The sequence below is a fragment of the Thalassophryne amazonica genome, chromosome 11, assembly GCF_902500255.1.
Source record: "Thalassophryne amazonica chromosome 11, fThaAma1.1, whole genome shotgun sequence".
Taxonomy (NCBI): Eukaryota; Metazoa; Chordata; class Actinopteri; order Batrachoidiformes; family Batrachoididae; genus Thalassophryne; species Thalassophryne amazonica.
In genome coordinates, this window is record NC_047113.1 from 26,625,510 (window position 1) to 26,648,056 (window position 22,547).

The following is a 22,547-nucleotide window of genomic DNA, read 5'->3' on the forward strand; positions in this document are numbered from 1 at the left end:
CCTCACTGCACTTGCAGGTCGTTGCAGAATCTTACCTGGATTTTGAACTGTTCAAAATTGGTAAGGCAATAAGGCTCCTCCCAGTCTGCTCCCAAATCTGTTGCTGGTGTCGTGTGACCCTCTGAATGCATTCACTGGGATTCCTAATGTGAGAGACTCATGAGAGAACTGTGGGAGGGGTGGGCCACATGCATGAACTGCCCTGGGAGCATGCCAAAATAGCGGAGATACAAGTGGTTGAACTGTTGCCGGCCTGGTCACAGTTGCAACGGGCTTCGGGGCTCCTGTTCAAGCTTTCTGGACTTGTGCATTTAATGTTCTTTTCTTTTTTTCTTGTTTTTTTTTTTTTCTTTCAGGAGCACAATTCTGCAAAAGTGGGGTGCACTGTGTCGTTTTTTATCTTTTTTATGTAGCGCTCTGTCTCTCTCTCTTGGGATGTGCCACAGCCTTATTTGATGTGCTCATTTTGAGAATGATGAAGGATCAAGTGAGGCAATGTAATGCCATACTTTCATTAAACAGCACACAGTGTTAAAATCCAGCTCTCCCACAGCGTGCTTACAATACAGTGCATCTGGAAAGTATTCACAGTGCTTCACATTTTCCACATTTTGTTATGTTACAGTCTTATTCCAAAATGGGTTAATTTTTTTTCATCAAAATTCTACACACAATACCCCATAATGACAATGTGATAAAAGTTTGTTTTTGGTTTTGTTAAGTTTCAATTTGTTTGACAAAAGGTCTTTCCAGCAACACCCAAGGATCCTCTAGGAGACCTTGTACCAAAGACATATCATCTTTGCCTTAGGTCACTGGTTAACGTTAAGTCTCACAACCATACAGTAAGACTGGAAGAATCATCATCCTCAAGACCTTCACTCTCCTGCAAAGACATCAGCATTGTCAAAAGATCTCTCTCCAGCAACATGACTCCATAAGCTTTTCTCAGGCTTCTTCTGATCACAAAGGCTGAGGACTCAAAGGCATGAACATCATTGCCAAGGTAAGTGAATGTCTCTGAGAGAGTGCCCTTCAAGGATCGTTTGTTGTGCAGTGTTCTTGTATCAAGCACGGCTCAACTGTTCAAAAATTATTTTTATTCTGTTGTGACCTTTGACATGCTTCGGCAATCCCTTGCATTTCCTCCATGAAGCTGTATAACTGGTGATGCAACACAAACAAGTTGTACTGTGCCTAATCTCTAACAATCACATCTGCCACAGATGCCTATAACTAACTCCTTTAGTGTTGTCATGTGCACTTTAAAAAAATGAACCGGTGTCTCAATGAGAAAAACTGATGTAACAATTTGCATAGATTTTTTTTAAAAGTTATTTCAACTTAACTAGAGAAGTCTTAAGTCTAATCTCCTTCTTGTATAGATTTTCTATACAGTTTGTTTGTCTAGATGACTGATGGAAATGCAGTACAAGACATATTCAGTGACTTGAAAATGTTCATGTATCCATCTTCTGATTTGTCTGAGGAAAATCAGCTGTAAAAGTGATGATTTATTTGGGATACTAATGGGGGGGGCGCATACTCATGCATGACATTGCTTTGGCTTTGATATTTTTATTTCTTTTATGTCATGTTCTAAACTTTTGATTTCAGTGTGAGATTAAAGGGCATAATTTTAGAAATTTTTCATTTATTTGTTCATTTTCAGCCGCTTATAAAGGTCCGAGTCACGGTGGCAGCAGCGCAAGCAGCTCATTTCACACTTACCTATCTTCGACCAAGTCCTGTAACTCTTCCCAGAGGATCACAAGGCTTTCCCAAGCCAGCTGGGAAATATAATCTCTGCAGCGTGTCCTGGGTCTTCCCTGGTACCTCTTCCCTGTTGGATGTACATGGAAGAACTCCTTAGGGAGACGACCAGGGAGCATCCTCACCAGATGACCAAACCACCTCAACTGGCTCCTTTCAATGCAAAGAAGTAGCAAAGAAGAAGCTCAACTCTCTCTCCTGGAATGTCGAGCTTCTCACCCTGTCCAGGAGTGTCAGCCCAGATACCCAACGGTGAAATCTCATTTTTGCCACATGTATACGCGATCTTATTCTTTCAGTCTTTTCCCAAAGATCCTGACCATAGGTGAGAATAGGAATGTAAATCGACTAGTAAATTCAGAGCCTCGCTTTCTAGCTCAGCTCCTTCTTTACCACAGCAGAAAATGTCAGATGCCGCCCAAATCCATCTAATTGATCTCATGCTCCAATTGACTCCCACTTGTGAAAAAGACCTTGAGTTACTTAAACTCCTCCACTAGGGGCAGTAACTCTCCCCTGACCCAGAGGGGACAGTACAACATTTCCCAACAGAGGGCCATGGTCTCAGATTTGGAGGTGCTGATTCTCAGCCCAGTCGCTTCACAATCACCTTCAAACCTGCTCAATGAGCATTGAAGGTCACTGTCTGATGAAGCCAACAGAACCACATCATCTGCAAAAAGCAGAGACTCTGAGGTGAAACTGGACACCCTCCAGTCCCTGACTGTGCCTTGAAATCCCGTCCATGAAAGTCATGAACAGGATTGGAGACAAGGAGTAGCCCTGGTGGAAGCTAACTCCCACTGGAAAAAAGGTTTGATCTAATACAGAGAATGTAGACACAGCTCCTACTTTGATCATATAGAGACGGGATCGCATGTTGCAGTGAGTCTGGTACCCCATATTCCTGCAGCAGCCCCCCTTCCCAACAGGATACCCCAAGTGACACGGTCATACGCCTTTCCCAAGTCCACAAAATACACGAAGATTGGTTGTTCGTCCTACATAAGACCCCTACAATATCCTTGCGAGGGTAAAGACCTGGACCATTGTTCCATGACCAGGACAGAACCCACAGTGCTCCTCCTGAATCTGAGGTCCAACTAACAGTCTCAGTCTCCTCTCTGAAACAGTGGGCAGCACAGTGGATTAGTGGTTAGCACAGTTGCCTCACACCAGCAAGGTCATGGGATCGATTCCCACCTGTGGCCTTTCTGTGTGGAGTTTGCATGTTCTCCCTGTGTTTGTGTGGGTTTTCTCTGGGTGCTCCGGCATCCTCCCACATCCAAAGACATGCAGGTTAGTTGGATTGGAAACTTTATAATTGTCCAGGTCTCCCTTGTAAAACAGATCTCGATCTCAGTGGGACTACAACCCCTGGCAAAAATTATGGAATCACCGGCCTCGGAGGATGTTCATTCAGTTGTTTAATTTTGTAGAAAAAAAGCAGATCACAGACATGACACAAAACTAAAGTCATTTCAAATGGCAACTTTCTGGCTTTAAGAAACACTATAAGAAATCAGGAAAAAAAATTGTGGCAGTCAGTAACGGTTACTTTTTTAGACCAAGCAGAGGGAAAAAAAATACGGACTCACTCAATTCTGAGGAAAAAATTATGGAATCATCCTGTAAATTTTCATCCCCAAAACTGACACCTGCATCAAATCAGATCTGCTCGTTAGTCTGCATCTAAAAAGGAGTGATCACACCTTGGAGAGCTGTTGCACCAAGTGGACTGACATGAATCATGGTTCCAACATGAGAGATGTCAATTGAAACAAAGGAGAGGATTATCAAACTCTTAAAAGAGGGTAAATCATCACGCAATGTTGCAAAAGATGTTGGTTGTTCACAGTCAGCTGTGTCTAAACTCTGGACCAAATACAAACAACATGGGAAGGTTGTTAAAGGCAAACATACTGGTAGACCAAGGAAGACATCAAAACGTCAAGACAGAAAACTTAAAGCAGTATGTCTCAAAAATCGAAAATGCACAACAAAACAAATGAGGAATGAATGGGAGGAAACTGGAGTCAACGTCTGTGACCGAACTGTAAGAAACCGCCTAAAGGAAATGGGATTTACACACAGAAAAGCTAAATGAAAGCCATAATTAACACCTAAACAGAAAAAAAACAAGGTTACAATGGGCTAATAGTCCGGATCTTAATCCAATTGGAAATCTTTGGTGGAAGTTGAAGAAAATGGTCCATGACAAAGCTCCAACCTGCAAAGCTGATCTGGCAACAGCAATCAGAGAAAGTTGGAGCCAGATTGATGAAGAGTACCGTTTGTCACTCATTAAGTCCATGCCTCAGAGACTGCAAGCTGTTATAAAAGCCAGAGGTGGTGCAACAAAATACTAGTGATGTGTTGGAGCGTTCTTTTGTTTTTCATGATTCCATAATTTTTTCCTCAGAATTGAGTGATTCCATATTTTTTTCCCTCTGCTTGGTCTAAAAAAGTAACCGTTACTGACTGCCACAATTTTTTTTCCTGATTTCTTATAGTGTTTCATAAAATGGCTTAAAGCCAGAAAGTTGCCATTTGAAATGACTTTAGTTTTGTGTCATGTCTGTGATCTGCTTTTTTTCTACAAAATTAAACAACAGTCAGAGATGCGTGTCGTCAGAGCGAGCTGCAAAAAGTTTGTACCTGAGTTTTCAGAGGTGGTGTTTGTGGTTGCCATCTGCCACGCCGGTGTTTGCCAACCCGGACAGTGGGAATACCACCTCAACCGGCAACTTAGCCCCGCGACTGGACAGCAACAACGTCCGAGGCCCAACGTGGTGAATTCACTGAGGCCGCGCGCTGCGTCATTAGAGCCGCGCGTCACGAGTGCCGCTTCCCCGAGGCCTCGTGCAGCCACCGCGGATCCATCAGCGCGGAAACACCGAGGCCGCGCGGCACAAAGCGCAGTGCAGATCCATCCCGGTGACAAACAACGCAGGCCGTTAACATCGGCGATCGACAAGCTGCTCATAAGCCGACCATGGGGCCTAAGAAGGTTCTGACAGCGGAGGAAGGTGACGATATTAAAAAATCTCTGGACTTTCTATCAGAGGAGATTTCTGTTGTGAAGCAGCAACAGAAATCAATCATGGATCTGGTGGAGGAGGTGAAGGCATTACGGCTCCAGAATGCCGAGAAAGACCGGCATCTGGTGCAGCTGGAAAATAGAGTGGCTGAATTGGAGCAGTACACCAGAATCAACGACGTCATCATCACAGGTCTTCACATCAAACCACGGTCCTACGCACGGGCGGTAACAGATGAGAGCGGAGGGGAGCCCAGTGAACAGGAGGTCAGCTCTGTGGAAAAACAGGTTGCTGATTTCCTCCTATCTAAAGGTATAGAAATGGATTTAAATAACATTGAAGCGTGCCACCCTCTGCCCCGGAGAAATGACGGTGATAAACGAACCGTCATCATGAGATTCATCAACAGAAAACACAAAACAGCACTGTTAAAACAAGGAAGAAAACTGAAAGGGACAAACGTATTCATCAATGAACATCTCACCAAACGGAATGCCGACATCGCCAGGAAAGCACGCTTCTTGAAGAAACAGGGAAAAATCCAGCACACATGGACTTCAAACTGTAAAATATTCATCAAACTGAACGGATCACCAGAACAAGCAAAAGTCATGGCAATAAGGAACATCGAGGAGCTGGACAAATATGAACAATAGTGTTTCTTAAAGCGAGGATCTGGACAAATATGACCAATAAGGTATGAGGACACAAACACATCACAACACCATGACACAGACCAGAGGAACCTATTCATCTACTACCTATTCATCTACATCTGGAGACAAGAAGGATATAACTCAAAGGATTGCTGATCATGGAAAAGTAGAACTGAGAACATTTAAATACACAGACCACAATGTACTGGACTTGGAGCACGATATAGACCCGGACAATAATTTCTTCTCAAATATCAATGACAGTTGTTGCTATTATACAGATGAACAGTTTAATCGGATCATTAGAACGGATAACAAATTATCAATAATCCATTTCAACAGCAGAAGTCTATATGCAAACTTTAACAACATTAAAGAATATTAAGTCAGTTTAAAAAAATATTTAACATAATTGCTATATCAGAAACATGGATCAATGAAGATAAAGGAATGGATTTTGAACTGGATGGATATGAATTTAATTGTGTAAACAGAAAAAATAAGAGTGGAGGAGGAGTGGCTGTGTATGTGGATAAGAACATGGATTATAAAATAGTAGACAATATGACAACTGTGATTGATAACTTATTAGAATGTATAACTATTGAAATATGTGAAGAAAAAAGCAAAAATGTATTAGTCAGCTGTATATATAGAGCACCAGGATCTAGTATTGAAACATTCACTGACTGTATGGGAAAAATGTTCTCAAAAACTAATCAAAAAACTGTGTTCATTTGTGGTGACTTAAATATTGATCTGCTCAATCCAAATAAGCATAAAATAACAGATGAATTTATCAGTATAATGTACAGTATGAGTTTATATCCAAAAATCACCAGGCCAAGCAGAATTACATCCCATAGTGCTACCTTAATTGATAATATATTCAGCAATGATACTGAGAATAACACTGTGAGTGGATTATTAATCAATGACATTAGTGATCATCTACCAGTTTTCATCGTTTATAATAGAAACCATCGGCGGAATCAGCCAGAGGAGAAAATAAAATACAGGCGAGTGCGGACAGAGGAAAACATGAACACACTAAAGAAGGATTTACAGGAGCAAAACTGGGAAAAGGTATACAGTGAAAGTGATGTTGATAGTGCATATGAAACTTTTTTACAAATATTTACATCATTATATGATAAAAATTGTCCAATTAAACAAGACTACAGAAAACAAAAAATCCAAGCTCGACCATGGATGACGAAAGGGTTACGAAATGCATGTAATAAGAAAAATACACTGTATAGAGAATTCATAAAACTAAAGACTAAAGAGGCAGAAAATAGATATAAGAAATACAAAAATAGATTAACTAATATTATACGGGTATGTAGGAAGGAATATTATAGTAACATATTATATAATAACAAAAACAATATTAAAGGAATATGGGATATATTAAATAGCATTATCAAAAATGGTAATAAAAAACAGTTACCCTCAGTATTTCATTGATAATAATGTCAAGAAGGAAAATAAGGATGAGGTAGTCAACGGTTTTAATAATTTTTTTGTAAATATTGGACCAAGCTTGGCAGAAAAAATTCCCGATTCCCAACCTGAGGATTGGGATAATAATCTTATAGAAAGAAATCCCTATTCAATGTTCCTCACAGCAGTGGATGGAAATGAAATTATAGACATTGTGAATAATTGTAAATATAAAACATCTACCGATTTAAATGAAATTGATATGGTGGTGGTAAAACAGGTCATTGAATGGATTGTAGAACCATTAACATACATCTGTAACTTATCATTTCAAACCAGTAAATTTCCCAATCAAATGAAAATAGCTAAGGTTGTGCCGCTGTATAAGACTGGGGATAGACACCACTTCACAAATTATAGACCTGTTTCTTTGCTTCCACAATTTTCCAAATTATTAGAAAAGTTATTCAATAATAGATTAGACAAATTCATAAATAAACATAAATTACTTACTGATAGTCAATATGGATTCAGAGCACATAGTTCAACATCACTTGCATTAATAGAATCAGTTGAGGAGATTACAAACGCCATAGACCACAAATTACATTCAGTTGGAATATTTATAGACCTTAAAAAGGCTTTTGATACAATTAATCATGACATATTAATCAATAAACTTGAACAGTATGGGATTAGGGAGTTGGTGTTGCACTGGGTGAGAAGCTACTTAAGTAACAGAAAACAGTTTGTGAAGTTGGGGGAATATACATCATCATGCTTGGACAATGCTTGTGGCGTCCCACAGGGGTCAGTATTGGGTCCAAAACTGTTTCTAATTTATATAAATGATATTGTCAATGTTTCCAAAATATTAAAATTAGTATTATTTGCAGATGACACAAGCATTTTTTGTTCAGGGGGGGATTTGCAGGAGTTACTGAGGAGGATCAGTATAGAAATGGGAAAATTGAAAATATGGTTTGACAGAAACAAATTATCATTAAACTTAAGTAAAACAAATACATGTTATTTGGCTATTGTAATACAGACATACAGGTTCAGTTACAAGTCGAGGGGGTAGATATTGAAAGGGTACATGAAAATAAGTTTCTGGGGGTGATAATAGATGATAAGATAAACTGGAAGACTCATATAAAACATATACAAAGTAAACTGTCAAGAAGCATTTCAGTTCTAAACAAAGCAAAACATATTCTGGACCACAACTCACTCCGCATTCTTTACTGCTCACTGGTTTTACCATATTTACAGTACTGTGCAGAGGTATGGGGTAATACTTATAAAGGTACAACACAGTCACTATCAGTAATGCAGAAAAGAGCTATAAGAATTATTCATAATACTGGCTATAGAGATCATACAAATCCACTATTTTTACAATCCAAATTCTTAAAATTCACAGACTTGGTTCATTTTCAAACAGTACAAATTGTGTATAAAGCAATAAACAATTTACTTCCAGCAAATATTAAAAATATGTTTTTTAACAGATCAGGGGATTACAGTCTGAGGGGGAAATTTAATTTAAAGCATCAGTGGGCACGAACAACATTAAAAGGTTTCTGTATTTCTGTCTGTGGGGTGAGGATGTGGAACAGATTGGGAGTGGGGCTCAAGCAATGTCCAAGCATGAACCAGTTCAAACAGCGGTACAAAAATATGTTTTTTTCTGGGTATAGGGAGGAGGAAGGGTAATGAGGGTTAGGGTGTTTTTGTTTTTTGCTTCGGCTTGTAAATATATAGTATTTTGTATGTAAGTAGGTATGTGTAGGTGTATATTTATGTTTGTGTATATATATGTGTATATATGTATATGTGTATGTATGTTGATGTGTGTATGTATATATATATATGTGTATGTGTATGTATATGTATATATATATATATATTGATATCGGTTTAGGTGTGTAGGAATCTATGTGTATATGTGGCAAAGGGTATTACTGGTTGTGGGGAAGAAGGGGTTAGGGATAAATAAGCTGATGCTTCACCCTACCCCTTTTCGGACATGTTGGGTACACAGTAGGAACTTTTTTGTTGTTGTCTTTACTGATCTATCATGTAATTGTTGTTGTATCAAATGTTCGAAATAAACAGTTTTCATTCATTCATTCATTCATTCATTCAACTGAATGAACATCCTCCGAGGCCGGTGAGTCCATAATTTTTGCCAGGGGTTGTAACCTGGTTAAATTTAAATTTAAAAACCAATACCCTGGCATAGACTTTCCCAGGGAGTCTGATTGTGTTTCTTCTGTAAGTGGAACACGCTCTCCTGTCCCCTTTTTTAAAGATGGGGACCACCAACCCAGTTTGCCAATCCAAAGGTACTGTCCCCGACTCCCATGCAACACTGTATAAGCGTGTCAGTCATGACAGCCCAACAACATCCAGAGACTTCAGCCACTCAGGACAAATCTCGTCCGCCCTCAGCACGTTGCCACCAAGGAGTTTTTTGACAACCTTGGTGACATCTGCTATGGTGACTGCACCAGATCCACCTTAGCCTTTCATCCCTGCCTACTTGACAGAGGGCATGTCAGTAAGATTGAGGAGATCCTCAAAGTGTTCTTTCCACTGCCTGGCAACATCTTCAGTCCAGTTTAGCAGCTCCCCTCCCCTGCTGAACACAGTCTTGCCTATGAACTGCCTCCCTTTTCTGAGGCACCTGACAGTTTGCCAGAACCGCTTTAAGGCTGACCAAAAGTCATTTTCCATGGCCTCTCCAAACTCCTCCCTTGCCCAAGTTTTTGTCTCAAGCACACTGAGGCTGCAGTTCTTCTGGCCTGCTGATACCTCTCCACTGATTCCAGAGACCTCTGTGCCAACCAGACATGAAAGGCGAAACAGGGATGGAATCACCTCACCTGGATCCGGGATACTGGGGCCTCGTCCTGGTTACAAGCCTGGGGGCAGAGCTCACATGAGTGCATCCGGTGGGCATCTACCGCCGTGGGACTTGGTCAGGCTCAGCTCGAAGAAATAACGCCATGTCTTCTCCATGTGTGCTCACCACCTGCAGGGGGTCTGTAGAGGGTCTGGTGCACTGTTCTTCTGGCAGTGGACAGGCACAAATGCCAACACAGAGTGACACTTTGTCAATATTAAAACTTTTCAGATGAAAAATCCTGAATTTGTATTTTATTTTATTTTTTCATAATAAAATGATCATTTGGAAAAGGTCAAGGGGGCACAAACATTTTCACAGCGTTATAAATGTGTTTGATTGCCAACGTGTTTTGAATGTGCTTTACATGTCAGAGTTTCTGTGCATGTGCATGAATGCCCATGATTTATGAGTGAATGTGAGCAGTTTTGTCTCACGGAGGAGAATAAATGCTTATTGATCTCTGACTACAGCAAGAAGTGAGCTTTAATGTCGGCTCCTCAGCCAGCCTACAAACTGCAGAGGTCTTCTCTCTCCTGTTTATGGCCCGTCTTTATCATCCCTGTCTCCATCAATCATACCTTTCTCTTTCTCTCCTTCCTCCCATCAAGGTCCATCTCTTTCGTCATGACCAGATCTGGAATCATCACAACAACTTCCTTTTTTAATCAGTCATATATTCACTTATGAAGAACAGACATAGATGAAGTGTGGCCACCATTTAGCATGAGGCTTCCTGGCGCTGGTCATGGCGACACGCAGCAAGAGTGTGTGAGAGTGATTGTGGGAATTGCACTTTTTAACTGTGTTTGTGTGTAGGCTCTCAGTTGTCCAGGTGGTTTCCATAGTAGAGAAGCTTGAATCTTCGACTGGGCTGGGTTGCTTGACGCGAGGATGTCCTTCGTCAAGCAACCCAGCCCAGTCGAAGATTCAAGCTTCTCTACTTTTTAACTGTGGTTTTATCTGTGGCGTTTATCTATTTTTAACGTCCGTGTGTCGTCTTTTTAAACATTTTAAGACTGGAGTCATCATGGATTTAGTCAGTGTTTTTTTTCCTGAACCTGGTCACTCTTGGGACTGCCATCAATGCCCAACAGAGCAACCGATCTGACAGGCTCAGATACAGCTGTGACTTTCTTATTAATTGCAGCAATTCAAGGGCAGAGATTTCACCGGATGGCATCCCGCCAGAGATCTGGAGGAATCGGACCAGAGGCTCTCATTCAGATCAACTGACATTAGTAGCAGCAAGGCTAACAGCCCCTCACAGACCCGGAAGCCCTCGGCAGCAGACTGCGGTTTTTGAACGAGGAAGCGTGGCCGGAGAGGAAGCGTGCGTCAGCGGCTGGGGAGACTAGGACTCCGCCGCTTACCGCTCCCTTCAATTATCCTTGTCAACGCGCAGTCTTTGAGAAACAAGGAGGACGAGCTTCAAGCGAATGTGAAGCATATCTCGGAGTACGGGGATGCCTATGTGATCGCTTTAACCGAGACCTGGTTTAAGGATTATGATCTGATTCATGATTTTGAAATTGATGGTTTTGGTCAGCCCTTCCGGCTTGATCGTGATACACAAATCACTGGCAAATCAATGGGAGGGGGTATGTGCTTGTACGTCGATCCCCGTTCGTGAAAGACTGTCAAAATAAGAGAATCTATATGCAGTCTCCACATCGAACTCTTATCAGTCTCACTGCGCCCATTTTATCTGCCACGGGAAATCCCACAGGTGTTCATGACAGTGGGTTATATACATCCCAGAGCAAACATGGCAGAAGCAGCGTCCTCCATTGCTAAAGTTGTGCACCAACTGCAAAATAAATGCCCTGATGCCCACATTTCATCCTAGGTGACCTTAACACTTGTAGTCTGAATCAGCATCTTGGTCATTTGTACCAGTATGTGAAATGTCCAACGTGACATGGTAAAACACTGGACTTGTGCTACGGCACTATAAAGGGAACTTACAAATCCTTCCCATTGGCTCCACTTGGCTCTTCTGACCACAGCTGTGTCCTGCTTGCTCTGGTCTACCAGCCAACCCTCAAGAAGAGGAAAGTTGAGCGCAAAGAGGTCAGTCTATGGACAGAGAGCGCTATTCGGGAACTGAATGGATGTTTCCATAACACGAAATGGGATGTTTTTAGAGTCTTTTGCATTAATCTGGATGAACTGACCGACACTGTGATAAAACATATTACCTTCTATGGAGAGATGATAATCCCAAGAAAGTCAATCACACTGTACCCTAATAATAAGCCTTGGGTCAGCAAATCTCTCAAGAATTCTATCACAAAGAAAAAAATAGTTTACTATCAAGGAAATATATCTAAACAAAAAGGCGCCCAAAAATGGTGAAAAGGGAAATCAAGCGGGCCAAAATGGAGTATAAGGACAAGGGATGAATTCAGGTTAGGTAACTCTCACTCCGCTTGGAGAGGATTTAAGTCCATGATACCCTTACCAAAAAGTAGTATATGCAAGTATGTTTCAAGTTTACTTCTAGTTTACTTTTTATATACTTATCAGTACTATTTTTTGGTAAGGGTAGGGATCCAGGACAGGAAAAAAAGAGTGTCTAACACTGACAAATCTGACTCCACCCTGGCAGAAGAATTAAATCAGTTCTATTTGAGATTTGATTCAAATGATTTCTCTGAAGAACTCTCTAAATTTAGGGAAGTCCCACTAAGCAGTGGGATTCAGATAGATGAAATTAATGTGTTGAGCACTTTTGAAAAAACTAACCCAAGGAAAAGTCAGGGGCCGGATGGCATAAGCAGCCGACTACTTAAATGCTGTGCCCCATTCTTAAGTGGAAGCTTCACACACATTTTCCAGTGGTCCTTGTCACTCAACAAACTTCCCACCTTGTGGAAAGAATTCATCATTGTTCCTGTGGCAAAGCTACTATCACCTAAATCATTAAATGACTATTGCCCTGTGGCTCTCACCTCAGTGGTGATGAAGAGCTTTGAGCATATAGTGAAAAACAGTTTGCTTGCTATGATGCAGACTGTGATTGATCCACTTTAATTTGCCTATCAACCCAAGAAAGGGGTGGAGGATGCCTTGGCGGCACAATTAAATTTAGTTGTCAGGCACCTCGAAGGCAGGAAAACACATATACATCTTTGTTTTGCAGATTTTTCGTCAGCCTTTTTGTAGCCTCTTGTCCTAGCTCATAGGCTTTCAGAAATACCCAGTGTTGATTTGGGAAATATATGCTGATTAGTTGATTTTCTGCCAACTAGGCCTCAGAGAACTTGTGTTATGAAACCCTGTCAGAGACTTTGTTGTGTTCCACAGACTCGCCCCAGGGATGCATTTTGTCACCTCTATTGTTCATGCTTTACACTAACGACTGTAAGAGCAGGTTCGAATCGAGGTTCATTATAAAATTTGCTGACGACTCTGTGATCGTCAGCCTCCTGCAGGACCATGACGTAGGCCACGGACCAGTCCTTGACTGTTTAGTTAGATGGTGTGACGACTCTTATCTACAACTTAACATGTCAAAAATGAAAGACATGACAATTGATTTCCATAAGGGCCAACCTGTCGCAGCCCAAAGGTACAGCTGTGGACATAGTCAGTCATTATACGTATTTAGGCACCATCCTGGATGACAAACTGTCTTTTGAGACCAACTCAGATGCCATCTGCAGGAAAGCAAATCAGAGGCTGTTTTATCTGAGGAAACTGAGGTCTTTTAATGTCGATAAGAAGTTTCTTAAACTGTTTTACTCATGTTTTATTGAGTCTGTTTTAACATTTGCAATGATTTGTTGGTTTGGGAGCCTCAGCATAATAAATAAGAGCAGGATGAAGAATGTGATCAAACTCTGCCAAAAAATAATTGCCACTCACCTGAGTGAACTTGATAATGTTTATCAAACCAGAGCCACTCAGAGGGCAAGGGCCATTTTGGCCAATCCTCTCCATCCTCTTTATGCAGAGTTTGGACTCCTCCCATCTAAGAGGAGGTATTCATTCCCTTGTCAGGCCAAATCAAATAGATATTTAAAATCCTTTGTCCCGTCTGCCATTAGAACCCTCTGGGGCCCGAGGGCATTTTTTGGGCAGTTCACCCGCCTGGCATAAATGTTTTATTATTGCTGTTAACAGCTCTCCCTGCATCCCACAATCAAGTTTTATGTCTCTTTTTTCAGGACAACCTGTGCTTTCATAATATATATGCTTTTGTTGTGTTTTATAAGTGTAATAAAGGTTTACAATCAAAAATAAGGAAGGAAAGTAAAGCGGAAAATAATTTTCCACACACATTTATTCAAAACACACAGCAAACTATGATAAACAACTGTTTTGACACTTTATAAAGGTAATTTGAGGTCTTGTGTGAAAGACTGTACAACAAAAAGGTTCAAACAACAAACACAAATGCACATTTTGAACAATATATACAAAATGGTCTATGCATTTTGTTGTCTTCATGGTAAAAGCAACAGAGTTATCCAGTAACATTCACATGCAAACTACTGGAGTAATCCTGATAGTTACATTCTCTTTGTTTGAGCATGTGAGATTGTCATCAGAGGCTCTCCGTCTGCTCCGTCTGCTTTCAGTGATCGCTGTGCACAATGGCGGAGGCCGCATTTGGAACCCAATAGTATGTACTCATTGGAGCACCCAGGGAGCTATTCAAACGGGCCAACTAGTAACATATCACTCCTGAAAACGATCTTTTGCTTTTCACGTGAGGTGAATCTGCCCTACGATTGGATTTTGGAAAACCATGTGATGGTGAACCAATTCCGATTGGACACTCACAATGCGCACGTCATCACACAGTGTCTGTGAGGAGTGCAAAGATGGCTGATGGCTGGCTCGAAAGGCCGCAAGTTAACTTTTCAGCAAAAAAAAAAAAAGTTTCTATCTCATATCATTAAAAAGTTATTCATAATTTAGTAAAGCTTGGTCTTAGCCGTCGAATACAACGGCGTCGGCCCCAGAGGGTTAATAGGCTGTAGGTGAACTTGTTGGGAACAGTATACTGCACTGTAATTTGTGGTGACTATGTATATATGTATGTATGTATTGATTTGTAATATCACGTATGCCATGTGAGATTTTATTGTTTGATTCTGAACTTTTGCTGCAAACCAAATTGTCCTCTGGGGACATTAAAGATTTTCAATTCAGTTCAATTCTTTAAGAGAGAATTCTACTGATGCAAGTCTGTAGAAACATATCCCTCTGTAATTTGAGAAATGTTTTTCTGATTGTTGCCCTACTCCTCCTAGGTTCTTTGGTTGATTACCACCAAACATGGCGTATGAATGAAGGGCGTACAAAGAATTACCCTTAAAGAGTTTGTTTGGGCAAAGAACAAGGTAATTTGGGGTGAAAGATTAAAATTTTGATTTGTACTCAAATGTTTCAATTTCAATTTTTCAATTCATTTTCATTTATACGAGGTCTGTTAGAAAAGTATCCGACCTTTTTATTTTTTTCAAAAACCTGATGGATTTGAATCACGTGTGCTTGTATGAGCCAACCTTGAACCTTCGTGCGCATGCGTGAGTTTTTTCACGCCTGTCAATTGCGTCATTTGCTTGTAAGCAGCCCTTGTGTGAGGATGGGTGGAGTCTCTCGTCATTTTTTCTTTGCAAGGAAATGGTGGTATGACTGGAGCAGCGCAACTGCATCACATTTTGCCAGAAACTGGGCGACAGCCAGGTGGAAACCATTCAAATTATTCAGACGGCTTTCAGTGACGATCCTATGGGCGTCACACAGATTAAGGAGCGGTACAACCCGTTTACAGACGTCCGCACAACGGTGGAGAGCGAGCCGCGCTCCTGTCGGCCATCAACATGCTGAAATGACCAGATCATTTCCAAAGTGAACGCTGTGGTGATGTGGGACCATTGTGTGACTGTCTGAGAAATTGTGGAAGAGGTGGACATCAGCACTTTTTCGGCACATTCCACTGTGACAGAAGATTTGGCCATGAAAAGAGTTGCAGCGAAATTCATGCCGATGGCTTCGGCACGAAGCTGATGGCGGAGCAAAAGCGCCTCCGTGTTGAAGTCTCACAGGACATGTTGTGACATGCCCAACTCTTCCACCATTCGGAAGATTCAGACGGCTTTCGGTGGCTTTTCAGTCGTGTGACTATCCGAGAAATCATCACTCCACCAGTTTTTCTCGCTCTCAGCTGACAGCACCATTATTGACATCTGCCTTGCTACGCGGTCAGGGCGTGGAGGAATATCAAATGTGAAACGGTCAAATATTTTGCCACCATCAACGCTAGATTTTATGGTCAGAAATCTCACACAATTAATCAGATTTGCGGACCAAATGTAATTGGATTAGAATGACAGTTAAACAGTGAAGTCTTCATGTTTGAAATGTTCTTAAAGGCAGTAAACATAATGAGTGACAGGTTCATAAGATTTTTCACAGCACTTGAAAAAATATGAGGGAATTTATATCCAGACCAACAGAGGCAACAATACACTGGAAATTACAGAAGATAAAATATAACAATGCTAAAATACCCTTGGCCGTATGAGCATAAGAATAGGAAACAGAATGTGACCTTTTGACCTCTCAAAATAGGTCAAGATTACCCATTTTTGAACTTGTCCAAAGTCTGTGTCTCAAGAATCTTCCCTGTCAATTTGAAGACCCTGACAATAATAGGACTGGACTTATGCTGAGCACAGACAGGCAGACAGACGGATGGATGGATGCAAAACCTTCGCAATACTTCATGGGCATATTTTGGCCTCAAGTAAAAATAATATTTTGAAAGGAAACACTGTATGATTAGGTGAGGGGTTCACTCTGACGTGGTAAATAGAGCGTATGGACACCTGGAGGAGCTGCACATAACCATAAACAACTGATTTATTGTGTTATTTGTCAAACTTTTTATGTTGCTTTTTGTGGCTAAATAAGGCGCTGTCCTCTCAGGGTCATACCGTGTAAAAGGCATGAGCGCTATATCAGCTGAAAAAGACAAGTTCTGCAGAAACTGTCTGCTGTTGTGGTGAGAATGTCCACAATATCAAATGAATATGTAGCCAAATGTGATAAAAGGATGAATTCAGTTCTGTCATTAAACTACTTTAAGCCATTTCAAGGCAGAAAAACTCCAAAATTGTCTGAAAAATAACATTTCTGCCACATTCTACATATATTTAAATAGCACATCATTAAAAATTCAAGATTTTCAAATCCATTCCTATGCTGTCATGTTTCTGTAATTCATTTAGACACATTTTATTGGTGCTTCAGGTGATCTAAACAAATGTAGGTGTAACATTACATCTCATTTTAGCTGAGATTAAACTATCTCTCGAGGTGTTGAACGAAACACCTGAACACACAGTACAGGATGCACACTTGTGTTCACCTGCTGCTATTGCTGCAGTTTTTGATTGCTTGCTGCAGCAAACAGCAATGAGAGAAACACAATGTGCTCCATAGAGCTCAGGGAGGTGCTGCACAGCTGAGTGATAATTCTCTGTGATGTCGTTATGAAGTGCTTTTACATTAGACATACAGCAGTTATTTGATCTACTGTTGACTGGAACTGCTTTGAAGATTGATATTTGCAGTATCATCACTGACAGGACTTGCTACCGACCGCTGCCCTTCTACATGCCTGCAGCCCTCCTCACCCTCATGTAGTTGCTTTCTTAATGGAAATTGATGTACATGTCAGACATCTAATTTATGAGTCATACAGTGAAAATGTGCACAGGGGAGAATGGAGCAAATGTGCTGTATATGAGCTGTAACTGTGGAACACGTTGGTGGTTTCTTTAGTCTGCAGCATTATGACAATATTCATATTTGCTGGAAAATTATGATGCACCCGTATGTTTCCCAAAATAATCATCTGTTACTGCATATATATATATATAGAGAGAGAGAGAGAGAGAGAGAGAGAGAGAGAGAGAGAGAGAGAGAGAGAGAGAGAGAGAGAGAGAGAGAGAGAGAGAGCATGTAGTCAATGAAAGTGTGTAGAAAGAATGTGACCTTTTGACCCCTTAAAATAGGTCAAGGTTAGCTATCTTTGAACCTGTCCAAGGTCTGTGTCCTAAGAATGTTCCCTGTGTATTTGAAGACCTTGGCAGTAATAGGACTGGACTTATGCTGAGCAGAGACAGACAGATCGCGATACCCGATGGCCATATTTTAGCCTTGGGAAAAAAATAAATAAATAAATAAATGGGTCATGCACTAGCCTGTTTGAGAAAAAAGGGGGACATCAGCACTCATTGAAGCGTATCCTTCTGAGAAGTTCCAACAATCCATCTGATGTGGAATTTTATTCTAATTTCTCCCAAGATGCATTTGTGCAGAGCAGTGCTAGAGGTCTCAAGGCCGATTTTTTTTTTTTTTTTTTATGCCTTGGGCTGGGCCTTGGCCTTGCTCTGTAATGACTTGGTCTTAGCCCTGGGCGATATGTCGATAATATCGATTAATTCAAATTATTTGTTGTGGACGATTTAAAAAATAAAAAATTCAAGGTTTTTTTTTCTCCTCTTGCAGTGGAGCACCTTTTTGTCCCCAGGATCTTCCATAGCTACCCCCTCCCCGTCCCGTTTCCTTCACACAATCACAAACATGGCTAACCGCTAATGGAGAGCAAGTTTCATCAGTGGTTTGGGATTGCTGTGACAGACGTGGAACAAGTGACTGGATGCTGCGAAGTTTGTCTAAAGACATGATTCTCCCCAGACAATGGAACAACGGCGTAGTGCCGTTGTATTTTTGTTTAATCCAGCCAGTCTGTTTGTGCTGATCGGACTGCTGCCTGCTCGTCGGCAGCCAGCCAAGCAGAGCAGAGTCACAGCGCTGCAGCTCAGAGTGAAAGAACAAAAACTTTGTTAAAGTCTTCCAACAAAAACAGCTCCTTCTGCCTGCGTAGCTATTAAGGCTTTATTTTACAGATGAAAGCGTTCATGTTTCCAAAGTTTGCTCAAATAAGCCGCAAAGACGGTTTAGAGTGAAGAGTCTCTCGTTCCCTCACAACGAGAGAGAGAGAGAGAGAGAGAGAAGGAAAAAGTTTGAACAGGGAATTTTAATCAACGATCATCTTCACCACACAATTCAGTGAAACAGTAAAGTGTGAAAAACTGATTCAGAAAGTTTTTTCATCCAGGATTTTATCTTTATGAGAGCAAATTTACTTCTAACAGAAGTGATTTCTTTTTATTATTCTTGTTTATGCACCAAATGACACCAGATCAAATTACTTGTATGTGAGAACTTACTTTGCAATAAATTGTATTCTGATTTGACAATCAAATCAGTCCAGGTTTAGCTCTTGTACAAACAAGACAATTAGGGGTTATATTGTTTTTAAAAAGTATGCAATCCCACTCAGAAATGTTAAAAAGAAAAAAACTGTCAAGAAGACAGTAAAACTCTGCCTGTCTTACTGGATTAAAGGTGCATTCTGCAGTGATTCGACAAGCAAACATCAGGTCCAGTCACAAAACTTCCCTCCAGTTCCATTCTTTAATTGTCTTTTGTTCTCACATCATGACTAGCTAACAGGAAAAGGAAAAGCATGTTCAAATCCATCCTTTGATGGGCAAAAGTCGTTCACATCTTATTCTTGGACAATGATAGCAGTGAGAGCAGAGTGTGTTATGACAGTGTTATTACAAATAATCAACAGACACAAATTCAAGTAATGTCTCCAAGAAAAGAGGGCAACAATCAGACGTACAGCATGATGGAGGATAAAAACACTGTACGATACTGCTCCTGATTTCCTCCTGTGTGTGAACAGACAGAGCTTTGATAGAAACAGGCGGAACCAAAGTTCACGGTCACTGAATATGCATTTTTAGGACGGCTCTATTCTAACATCTCTGCCACTTTGGAAATATTGCTGTTAAACTTTGAAGCTGCACGTCATGGTTCAAAATGTCAATGTCCAAAAGTCGTCCCACAGTTTCGTGTGTCAGTGTGAAAACAGTTTCTTTTTCCTTAAATCACCATCATATATTTTAACAGTTCATATATAAATAACACTTATCTGAGCCCTCCTGGCATTTTCATTTTAAAGGCAAATGTTAGAATTCCTACTGGCCAGTGAAGTGATCATCTTCAATATGGGCAGCACGGTGGATTAGTGGTTAGCACTGTTGCCTCACAGCAAGAAGGTCATGGGATCGATTCCCACCTGTGGCCTTTCTGTGTGAACTTTGCACAACCCAGTCTCACGGCTTGTTGTGATTCAGCAGCACGAATTGTCACGAAAAGTGCAAAATTTTCGTAATGGGAGTACGAATTCATGCTAATTCATTCCGTGATGGCTGCATGTAATTAAAAGTGCAGCAGGGGGGTCGGGGTGGTTATGGTTAGGGTTAGGGGAAGGAGTAGGGTTAGCCTATGGCTAAGGTTAGGAGTAGCGTTAGTAACAGTGAGTAAAAAAAAAAACCCATTCACAAATATTTGAATCATTTCATGACGGGAGCACGAAAAAAAACGTGAGACTAGGCTGAGTTTGCATGTGCTCCCGTGTTTGCGTGGGTTTCGCCAGATGCTCCGGTTTCGTCCCACATTTAAAGAAAATGAATTGGAAACTTTATAATTGCCCAGGTCTCCCTTGCAAAAGGCATTTCGATCTCAATTGGACTAACCTGCTTAAATAAAGGTTAAATTTAAAAAATACCGACAGTAAACATCTAGACACCACAAAGGACCAACATGAGGTAACCCGGAATAAGCATCAACCCCAGTGAGGCTCAGGCCTTACACAAGACTTATGTGAGTAGTTAATTTGTTCAGGTGTCTCCAATGTAGTGCACAATGAGTATCTCAAGGATGATCTGGAAACTGGGGATGCGACAGGACTGCATCAGTCAGAGGATCACGACAATGACAGTGGGGGGGACTTGAGGCTAATAACAGGATACTGAATGGTACGTGTCAGTTTCATGGGTGGGGTTAAGGTTGGCTATTGAAATTGTTAGGGATGGGGGGGAGCCACCAAGAGATCTACTACCCCTGCTTCTACAGATCTGCCTTTGGATGAAGGGGGGGAAGCGTTCATAAAATCACAGACTGAGGTTATTATTTGGAACAAAATCCCGCAAACGTTCTTGCCGCATACTGAAGTCACCAATTCCTGATCTACTCCAAAGACATGGGGGATTGTTTGTTTGTTTGTGAATATCTGCTTGTGTGTTTTCCACATCTTTGGACTCACTATTTAAGTTGCCTAAACTAGAATAATGGGTGAATGCTGTCCTGTTATTTGGATGCAAATCCCAATAACATCCTGCAGGAGTAATTACAATAAAAGATGTTAAGATGCAAGAAAAGTGTTCAGGTCACTGTATACCTCAATCGAGCATGCGTGATATAGTGGGGCAGATATGTGAAAAAGATGTTCGTTTCTGGCAGAAAGTGTGAAATTTTTGCATACAGGTATTTTCAGATGCTGAATTCAAAAACTGCCGGGAGGCAATTCAGGAGGTCGAACCCTTGGGTTGGCTGCCATCTTGAATTCCAGTGTGACTGCTATGTTGAAACATTAATAGTCACTATCTAGGGACATACAGGTTACTGAACTTTGGTACGCAAGGAATATATATGAATATATATTGATAATAATACATGAATTATTAATACATTAGTTACCAATTCATAATACAGTTAATTTAATTCTACTCTACATTTCACACACCACCAGATACCATCACCACAAGTCCTGAAAAATAAAGAATAAAGAACATAAGTTAAGAAATTATTGGAAAGAAGAGTGTCAGGCCTAATTGATATCCAAAGCTTCTATTGCCTTAAAAAATATTATTGCATTATTAACAACCTGAAATAGACACTTTAACAAGCCTTTAACATAGGAACAGCCACCTGAAAATTGAGAAAAATGACAGGTTAAGGTATATCAGCCAATCTTAAGTGTGATATATCTGCCTAATTTAACTGTAAATGCACTCAAAGGTATTCTACTGGTATTTGAACTGGTCTCGCAGGAGAGCCTGCATTTTACCTGGATTAGTGGACCAACAGTCTAACCACTGAGCTATCCAGACTCCTACTGACAAACTGTCCTACTGACATTCAAAGGTGATGAGGTGTCAAAGACTGGAGTATGCAATCTAATGAACTAATGACGTTGGCAGCCATGTTTAATTCTCATTTTACTTCTGGATCCCTTTGGAAAAGTGCTTTGATCTGGCAAAATCTGAAATTAGAATACTTCAAAGATTCTGTTAGCAAATTTACATACTTTCTGCTGGATGTGAACATCTCTGGCAATTTTTGTCACATATCTGCCCCACTAATGAGACAGTACCAGAAAATATCCACGTTTTCTTTTTCCACCTGCCTGTACTGAAGCCTACCCCAACAGAAAGGTTCCAGTGTTACATGAGGATGGTGGCTGACAGATGCAGCAGCTGTCTAATTGTGATCAGTTTTCTTTTCGTCGGGTGCGTTACGCTGGCATGTAGAAAGTTATGAGATTTGTTTCCCTTCTTGTGACTGACACGAATGCTCCTGTCTGTTGTCAACAATCCAGCCAGGATGTCAGTTGAAGTATGCAGCAGATTAAATGTCCTGAGTAAAATTGTACCTGTGTGCAACTTGATGGACAGACCCAAAACCCATGTGACCAACTCAGAACAACAACAAAAAAATCTTTCAACAAAATTGTCATTTGTGCTGCTGAAAAACTGCAGATCTGACAACTAAATGACA

The 22,547-nt window shown here is 40.8% G+C and overlaps 1 long non-coding RNA gene across 1 annotated transcript; it reads left to right on the top strand.

The window, feature by feature from the left end:
• Window positions 1-2,962: 2,962 nt before the first annotated feature.
• On the top strand, window positions 2,963-22,467 carry LOC117520445. Its single transcript, XR_004563651.1, has 2 exons — window positions 2,963-3,036; window positions 20,365-22,467. It is a non-coding gene; the product is annotated as an uncharacterized LOC117520445 (long non-coding RNA).
• The last annotated feature ends 80 nt before the right edge of the window (window positions 22,468-22,547 follow it).